We start from the raw sequence: 8,848 nt of genomic DNA, 5'->3' as shown, positions 1-8,848 counted from the left end.
TAGTTGTATAGTGGGCTCTTCCAAGGGCCAATGAAAAATCATTCCTCTATTGCTATCGGGCGACCTCCACCTGGCTAGTGTCATCCAACTTGCTCCTTAGTGCACTAATTGAAAACTCATCGGGTTAACTGCATTGAGATGATGTGTATGAGGCTCCACCTTGGACCAATGAAAAACCTTTCCATCGTTGCACTATTTTCTCCACATATGCCCAATGCTTTGGATATTGGCTCCACCAATCTTGCCACTAGGTTTGGCAGCTCTGCCAAACTAACACATGCCAAGGGAACTCCAAACACTTTCAATTCTACAAGTTTGATTTTTGGGTGGTCCATAACTTTCTCTATCCAGCACAACTAGCTAACTAGGTTCAGCACCTTATATTTGTTGATCCAAGAGACCATTTCTGAACTTCCACATACCATTGTAAAGCTCTTTCAGATCTTTATCCAAGCAAGTGGGTTTCATCTCCATTTGGAATGATCTAGAGTACAATAAATGACACCAAATTCTATTCACATTTACTACTTTCCTCATCAATATGTTTGGAAACATCTAAGATTTGCAACATTTTTTCCATCATCTTATCTGCCTTGGCCATCAATGCTTTGCCTTTCCATTAATGACAACACAATTTTAATAGATACTTCATGCACTGCTTGAGCACCTAATCCCTTACAGTGGAGTGGTGACTAGTATAGTGTATGGGTTGGTCCCACATATGCATATCACAACAATACAACTTTATTAACCATGTGCTCATGAAAAAAAACCAAAAACACTCAAAGCTACAAAAAAATTGAAATATTTCGAAATACCAAAACATTTCTTACCAAGGGCACTCCACTGTGTCACAGGAGGCAATAAAAGGTCTATATCATCTCTAATGTCTATACCCTCATAGGCATAGTCTTCAACAACCAAAATCATACCCTTCATCCATTTAAAGTATGTTTATTCTAAATAATTCCCACTAGGGTCACCTCTGTTCCTCACCATCATGTATGACCATTGACTCATATGATGTTATCTCAGGATTAGGGTTTTCATCATACTTTTCTTAGGACCTCTTGCCCAAAACCCACTCTAGGATGAAAGAGACCACTATGCTCCCATAACTGTACTATTTTAGTCGACCTATCTTGCATGAGTTGAGCTAATCCTTAATACTTGCTAATAGATTCATCTCTAGTCATATAATTAGTCGGTCAATTTGTGTCTTGGTTTCCATGTGTGATGTTGTCGATCCAACAACGCGAGTTATGGTGAGGATGATGGTTTTTAGTGTTATGTTGTCTGTGTCATGGATGGGCACATTGTTGACAACTCTTTGTGTACCTAGCCCACAGTAGGTGGCCTCTCAGGCATCTACAATATCTTTACTACTACTCCTCATCCCACTCAGAACTACCAAGGCACCATGCCTGGATAAACTAGTCAAGAAGTATATAGCTTCATCCTCTAACCTCAAAACTTCCTGTTGCATAAAAATCTATTCATTATTCATATCCCACCAATCCAATAGTTCCCACTATAAGTGGACTTATCTCAACATGCTTCGCACTTTGAAAAAAATTAAGCCACAACATCTGAAATCCTTAAGTGTTGGGGGATGGGCCACAACTCAAATATCATTCTATAAGTGCTCTCTCTCCCTCCAGTCAACAATTTTAGAATCCTGCAAAGTCAAAACCATTGTTAAAACCCTTGGTCAATGAAAAATACGTTAAGAAAAACACACATAAACCCTACCATTTCTTGAAAAATGTACAAAAAAAATGAGGGATAAAATATAGGTTTCCTTGTTGTGAAGTAGGGTCCATCCAAAGATTGAATAGCTATAATCTACATAGCTCTAATGAAAAATCAATGTCCATTCTCAAGGAATATCTATAATGAAAAATCTAGTTTTGTTCACCTAGCCACTCAGGGCTCGCTCTTTTTACGTAAAAAAATTATTTAGGGCCAAATTGAAAAATATCATAGTGGAGATTAGGTTGTGAAGACTCATCTAGTTAAGATGGTTCACATAAATATGTTTGCTTGCTTCTGCAATCTCCTTCCCAAGCTTGGCCCTAAACTAATATTTTCCCCTCCTCTCCAATTTCTTCACTTGCAAATGAAATAATGAGTTATGGGGAGTTATGTTAGTCTTTTTATAGAATATTATAATGTTAAATTGGGGAAATTTTACTTTTCATCTTTTTTTCTAAGGATAGGGGTTACTTTTTATTATTATGCTAATGAATTTATTTGTAGAACTGTGGAGCCTTTTTTTTAGTATACCTTTATTGGTGTAATTTTTATTGTCCCATTATGGAAATGGGTCTTAGGTACATATTATTTAAATTGACATATAGGTTTCAAAATCTCATTTCCATCTCCATTTCATTATTTATCATCATTTCTATCTTCAATGTGCCTTAGGTTCAAACTCATCATGTTGTGATATTAGCCTGTCTCCTTTATACATGTTGTAACTTGGCAGTAAAGTTTAGTTGTACATGGATGCCCTAGATTAGCACCTTTAATGTTCTATGTTTTTTTCCATGTAGTGTTTATTCACTTCCATTTTGGAATTCCTCCTTTTCACCCAAATTTAATTAGAATCTGAACCTCATTTTTCTCTTCTTCATCATCTTGTGGCTTTACCTTGGCAGGATTCCACCACTTTTAAAGCATGTGATTTCTATGAATTTAAAATTGTCTTATGCATGTTGATAAGCCTTGGTTCCATTTCACCATTGTTATACTCATCTTCTTGGCCCACTTCTTTCTTTCAATTGGTGTTTTTACCCTTTCTTGGAGGGACCAAAGTGATGAGTGGTCTTATTTTCCAACCTCTTTGCCTCCTTAAGCTTCAGGTGGTTTCATCAGATCATAACTATTTGTTACACTTTATACCACTTGTTCCTCTAGGACAAACTTTATTTAAGTCCTTATTATAATTGTTAAACCCTAAAAGGCACTCAGTATCATTTTATCTCTTTTTCAGGCTTGTTAAAATTGAACCAAAAAAGGAACTTTTGAGGTTCCTTTTCTTCTCTTTCATGCCCATTACACTATGAATAGGACTAAAAAGAGGAAAAAGGGAAGGGGAATCATTCACTTGAGTTGGAGTCCTTTCTTGGTAGATGGGTTTTATCTTTCCTAGGATCCATACCATACATTTGAGTATATATACTCATCTAGTCATTATGGAGCATGTTTCAATGCCTCTTGTGTTGTTGCATGATATGACATGGTGCTCTTTAGTCAATGATACCAATTCACTTTTGTATCATGTCATTATGTTTTCAAGGTAAGTTTTAGCATGAGTCAACCATATACAGTGCTTGTTGGCCCTTTTCTATTAGTCATCCCCATTTGAGTTGTACTTCATGACTTCATGATTTCATTCATTCACATCATCTCTTGGTTTGTTTTGTGTCAATTGATGGGGCATATGTTAAGGCCCTCCTTCGACTGATCTTCTCTTGCCACCTTCATCTCATCATATAAGATCTTTACCTAGGAAGTAATAATACCTTCGAGCTTGCAGACCTCATTGATTGGATTCCTCATGATTGACAATGGGTTTACCTCATTAACTCATCAATGGTTGATTTTGTGAGTGTTTAACATCAGCTCATTTATTCACATTTAGTGGACTATGATAGGTACCTTTGGGTCCATTTTCATCATTGGTGGGTCCCCTTGCATATGTTAATAATACACCTCATTGAATCAAGTGGTTTTTACCATGCTTGAAAATTATAAATCTATTCACATGTTGTAGATTCACACCATTAGGGTTGTGTAGAAGACCCTAGGTTAAGGACATTTCACTCTTATATACCACCCTTCCTGAGCTTCATTAGTGCAGTGTATCATTCATGTACTTTGCATAATATCTATTTTTTGAATCCATAATCCTATTGAAGTATACTATGACATAGATCCACATTGTATTTTCAAGTTGCTATGATCTTTTGATTTCATATAAAACCATTGTGTATTGTTTGGATCCGTAGTGTATAGTGGGAATCCATGTTCAATTTCTCTTTACGACCTAGCATGGGTATGCCCAACTTAGAGATGTTATCATTAACTTTGGGACTTCAACATTTGAGTTCCTTCTATTAAACTTTGTAGTCTTGGCTCCTTCCTCCCATTTTTAGTTATGAGTTTTGTTGTAATGCATTTTGACAATAAGTTTCTCTTTTAATCTCATGAATTAGGGGGCATCTCTTATATCCCATTTAACCCACATATGATTCAATTTCATTTTCCTTTATATTGTTGACATCTTTGCACATATTTTACCCTTGTTTTTTGAGCCTTTTATAGTAATGATTCTCATTAGCGTTACTGATTATGAATCCCTCTATTGGTTGTCAATCCACATTTAGGATTGGGGACGTCATTTTCCCTTATGTAATCAACGTCTAAGTTACACTTTTTGGAACTTCTCATTTTTGTGGAGATCAACTCCATGGATTAAGTTTATGAATTGGCTGGGGGTGAATTATTATACAATTTCCTAACTTCTCTTCCCCCCTAAGTGTTGAAATTTGATGTCGTATGCTAAAACAATTATTTATTATGAATCTTCCTTTTGCTGCAATATCAGTTAAGCAATTGTAGATAGAACATAAACCATATAAACCATATGCACAATATAAGACACCTAAGAACACAATGAGACAAAAATAATTTAGGTCTAATGATGATGGAAAAACCCACAATGGAAAAACACAACCAAAATCTTCTTCTATTAGAAATAAATTGTTTATTAGAGAAACATAAAACAATGAGATATCAAGAGAATGAGTAATTTCACCCAAATATGAACTATATGTAGCAAGAATTGCTCTGGTAGTAGTAGCTGATCCAAATGTTGAATCAATATGGCTCACCAAGTTCTACTCTTATTCTCAGTCTCTCTCTCTCTCAATCCTTCTCTAGTCTCTCCAACTCTCTCTTTCACAGGTTTGAATTCTCCTTTCACAATGAAAAAGTAAGTAACAAGTGAAGTTATGAGGCACATATATAGGAGGAGCAACAAGTTCTTGAGATAAAGGAGGAGTAACTCACATGTCTTGAGGAAGAGCAGCATACACCAATTTAGTGAGAGGTATGAATGCCTTGTAACTCATGCCAGAAAGGAGAGAGGTATGCATTCCTTGTAACTCATGACTTAAAGGAAAGTGTGTAACATATGCATTGAAGAGTGTGTAAGATGAATCTTTTATGAGGAGCCTTTAATGAGTGTAAGAGAGTGTAAGAGGAGTGCCACAAATCCATTAAGAGAGAGAGAGAGAGAGTAATGCTTTGTTAAGGTGAGAGAAATTTATGAGTGCCATCAAAGAGAGAAAGAGGTACAAATAAGCATGATTGGGTGCCAAGTAGGAAAGTTGACATGTATTTCCCTTTTGATAATAATATTATAGTATCATAAGGATAGTAACAATATTAATGATAATATTGATGATTAAATAAAAAGTTGAGCAATTAAGATTGATTAAGGATAAGTTAAGTGATTTCTCATCATTTATACTTAATTACCAATTGAAGGTGGATTACTATTTTTGGAAAGTCATTCTTGAAATCATATACACCACTTTCTATTTTTAAAAATTCACTCTAGAATTTTCAAAAATGAAATTTTATTCAAGGAAATTCATTCATTGGCTATCAATTTTCAACATTCCCTCTCAGTTAGGGAGGAATTTATTTATGAAACAAGGATATATGCTTTGAAACAATGATGTTACAATCTAATGAAGAAGAATCATCATAGGGGAGATTCATCAAGGAAACTTTTAAGGATGGAAGTTTATCTTAAAGTTTAGAATCCTTGGTGAATCTTACTAGTCCCTAAAATGAAAATTGTAAAATGTTTGGCAATATATTTTTAAAAAAAATTAGATTTTTAACGATTATATATTAGGCTATATAAAATTTTGGCATTTTTTAAGGTAAAATAATTTTATACTACAAAATATGGGTGAATCATTTTTAAAAAACACATGGAAATAAACGAATCATTTTTATTTGAAAACAAAAAGGAAAATTAGCTCACCTGCGAATATTAGCCACTAAAATTTTCCCTAAGATTCATCTGTCACCCTATATTCACTTGGGGGGATTTCCTCTTGCCAACACATGACGAGGATCTCACATGACCAAGTTCAATATCTACATGGGGGGGATTACCACTTCTAAACACATGACAAGGAGCACACACAACAAACTCTCATCTCTACTTGGGGGGTTACCACTTTTAAAGGATCACACACAACCAAGTATATGTTTGGGGGAATTAGCACTTGACCAGGAACACACACAACCAAGTCTCATCACTACTTGGGGGGGTTTCCACTTATCAAGGATCACGCACAGCCAAGTCTCTACTTGGGGGGATTACCACTTGAAAAGGATCATGCACAACCAAGTCTCATCTCTATTATCCATGACCACCCCTCGAGGAAGGGTCACATCTTCCAGTCCAAGTTTCTCTATAAAAACCAAGAACTTCCCTTTCAGAAAAGGCTTGGTAAGTATGTCATCTATTTGATCATTAGTCACAATATGATGGAGTCTCATTGCTCCTCTCTGCATAATACCCCAGATATAGTGATACTTGATCTCAACGTGTTTAGACATTTCATGGAACATGGGATTTTCATCAAGTCTAATCCCACTCTTATTGTCATAGTAAATTATTGTCATATCCAATACATCCTCAATAAAGTCTCCAAAGAGCTTCCTTAGCCATACAGGCTCACAGATAGGCATGCTAATAGCAATGTACTCATCTTTAGGCATTCTAAGGGCTACAAACTTTTGTTTTATGCTCATCCAATACATCATAGAATATCCCAAGCCGAAGAAACTCCTTGATGTGCTCTTTTTGTATCAGAAGTGTATCAACAAAGGCTCAATTTGATTTAGCCTTGGTAAAATTAAGAAAATTTGAAATTTCCACATGAGCAGACAACTTGGAGGAAGTTAACTGAGGTGATATGGCTCTTTTCATTTAGTTAGCTTTATAAATTCAAGTTATAGGGCTTAGAGTTTAGTAATGCATGTGTGATTGCCAATTTGAAGAAATCTAGTTCATTTATTTCTAGTTGTACTTAGTTAAACTAGTTCTAAAAGTTGATAGAACTAGTTGGAGGTAAATTGTGCAGTGGGAATCTGGTCTAACTCAAAGATCATCCAGTTAATTGATTAATAAAGCAAAAATATCTCATGCATGAAAGGATTTCGAATTTCTCAGCTGTGGTGGAGATTACAAGGTCATGTAACATCAATTGTAGACTAGTATTGAGTGCACATGTATTGCATGCAATCATTGATCAATCCTTGGGGTTGCATAATCAATTTGGAGGAAATTCCTAAAGAATAGGGGCTAATTTACTCAATATTTTCACAAGGAAATAGGATGTCGGGTGGAGGAAAAAATTGACTAACACTGGGTTAGAGGTTTTCGTTGAGAAGAGAGAATAGTTATTCATTTGCAGGTTGAGCTAAGAGCGAGCAAGTGATTGTAATACATCCTCTATTCATTTTATTACTGCAAGTATGCTTAACAATTTTTTACTAGTTGGTTCCCCTAGATAAATATATATACTTGTATATGTGATTGATGCATGTTTGTGAGTGTTGTTATAAATTATGAATTAATTTCTGTGTAGCAGTCAATTAGAATTGTGTCTCTTGATTTAGATTAAATTTCATAAGAAGTTGAAATTATATCACCATATTTCTACATAGTATCAGAGTAAGATTCACATTAGAACAATAATTTAGTTGTTCCTTAGGAGGTTCGAATTTGCAGCTTCCGTGTAGCAGGATTTCCTTAGAGTTGGGAGAATGACCTTCAAAGGATTGAGATTAGAGTATTCCATGGAAGGAAACTTGAATTTCATTTCTGGAAGGATCACATGGAGGTAGTGCATGATGGAATGGATTGCTCAAATATGTCAAGATAGACATTCCAAAACCAAGATCAGCTAATGCCCGGAACCTAGCCCAATGGAAGAGAGATGTAGCCAAGGCAAGGAGAATATTCACAGAGGGAGTGAGAGACCACATTGTCTCAAATATCCATGGAAAATAAAATCCTTTCACAATGTGGAAGGCACTAAGGGAGATATTATAGAATAACATTGACCATAGAAAATTGGCCCTCAAAGACAAAACTGAAAATATTAAAATACGGAAGAATGATACTATTTCGCAGTATCTCACCATATTTACACATGTTTGGGATGACCTTGGAGGGCTTGGTGTGAATGTTGTAGAAGATGACCTGGCTATCTTATCTCTTCTAGGCCTTCCAAAAATATAGTATAGCTACCAGGACTTGGTGGAAAGGAGGTAGAAATTACCGAATTAGGAATGCTTATGGCCTGATCTGGTACAAGAAGAAATCAAGCGAAATACCAAAGATGGAAGTTCATCCAAGGGAGAGGATGAGGAAAATTTTACCTTGGTTAGAAAGGGAAAGAAGGGAAAATGGAATAAATCTCAAACCAAATCAGAATCCATCAAAGGGGGAAAGAAAAAATCCTTGTCCAAAATAAAATGCTTCAATTTCAATGAATTCGGCATGGGGACTTCACTGGGGGAGAAATACCATACCATGTGGGTTCATATTGCGGGATAAATATTGAGGAGAAATGACATAATGTATTGGGGATATATAGGGGGTAAATGGTTTTTATATTAGTAGGTATAAAAAATGTAGCTCAAAGTTAATGAAAAAATATAAAGAGTTATAAAAAATGTTAATGAAAAATGGACACCTACAATATCTAGTGAAAGTAGGTTTTTCTTATATTGAGAAGGTGTATTGGGT

Source organism: Pinus tabuliformis, chromosome 5_1 (genome assembly GCF_031772625.1).
Source record: "Pinus tabuliformis cultivar Carrire ecotype Pingquan chromosome 5_1, CPIR1, whole genome shotgun sequence".
Lineage (NCBI taxonomy): Eukaryota > Viridiplantae > Streptophyta > Pinopsida > Pinales > Pinaceae > Pinus > Pinus tabuliformis.
This window is presented reverse-complemented; position numbering follows the sequence as displayed.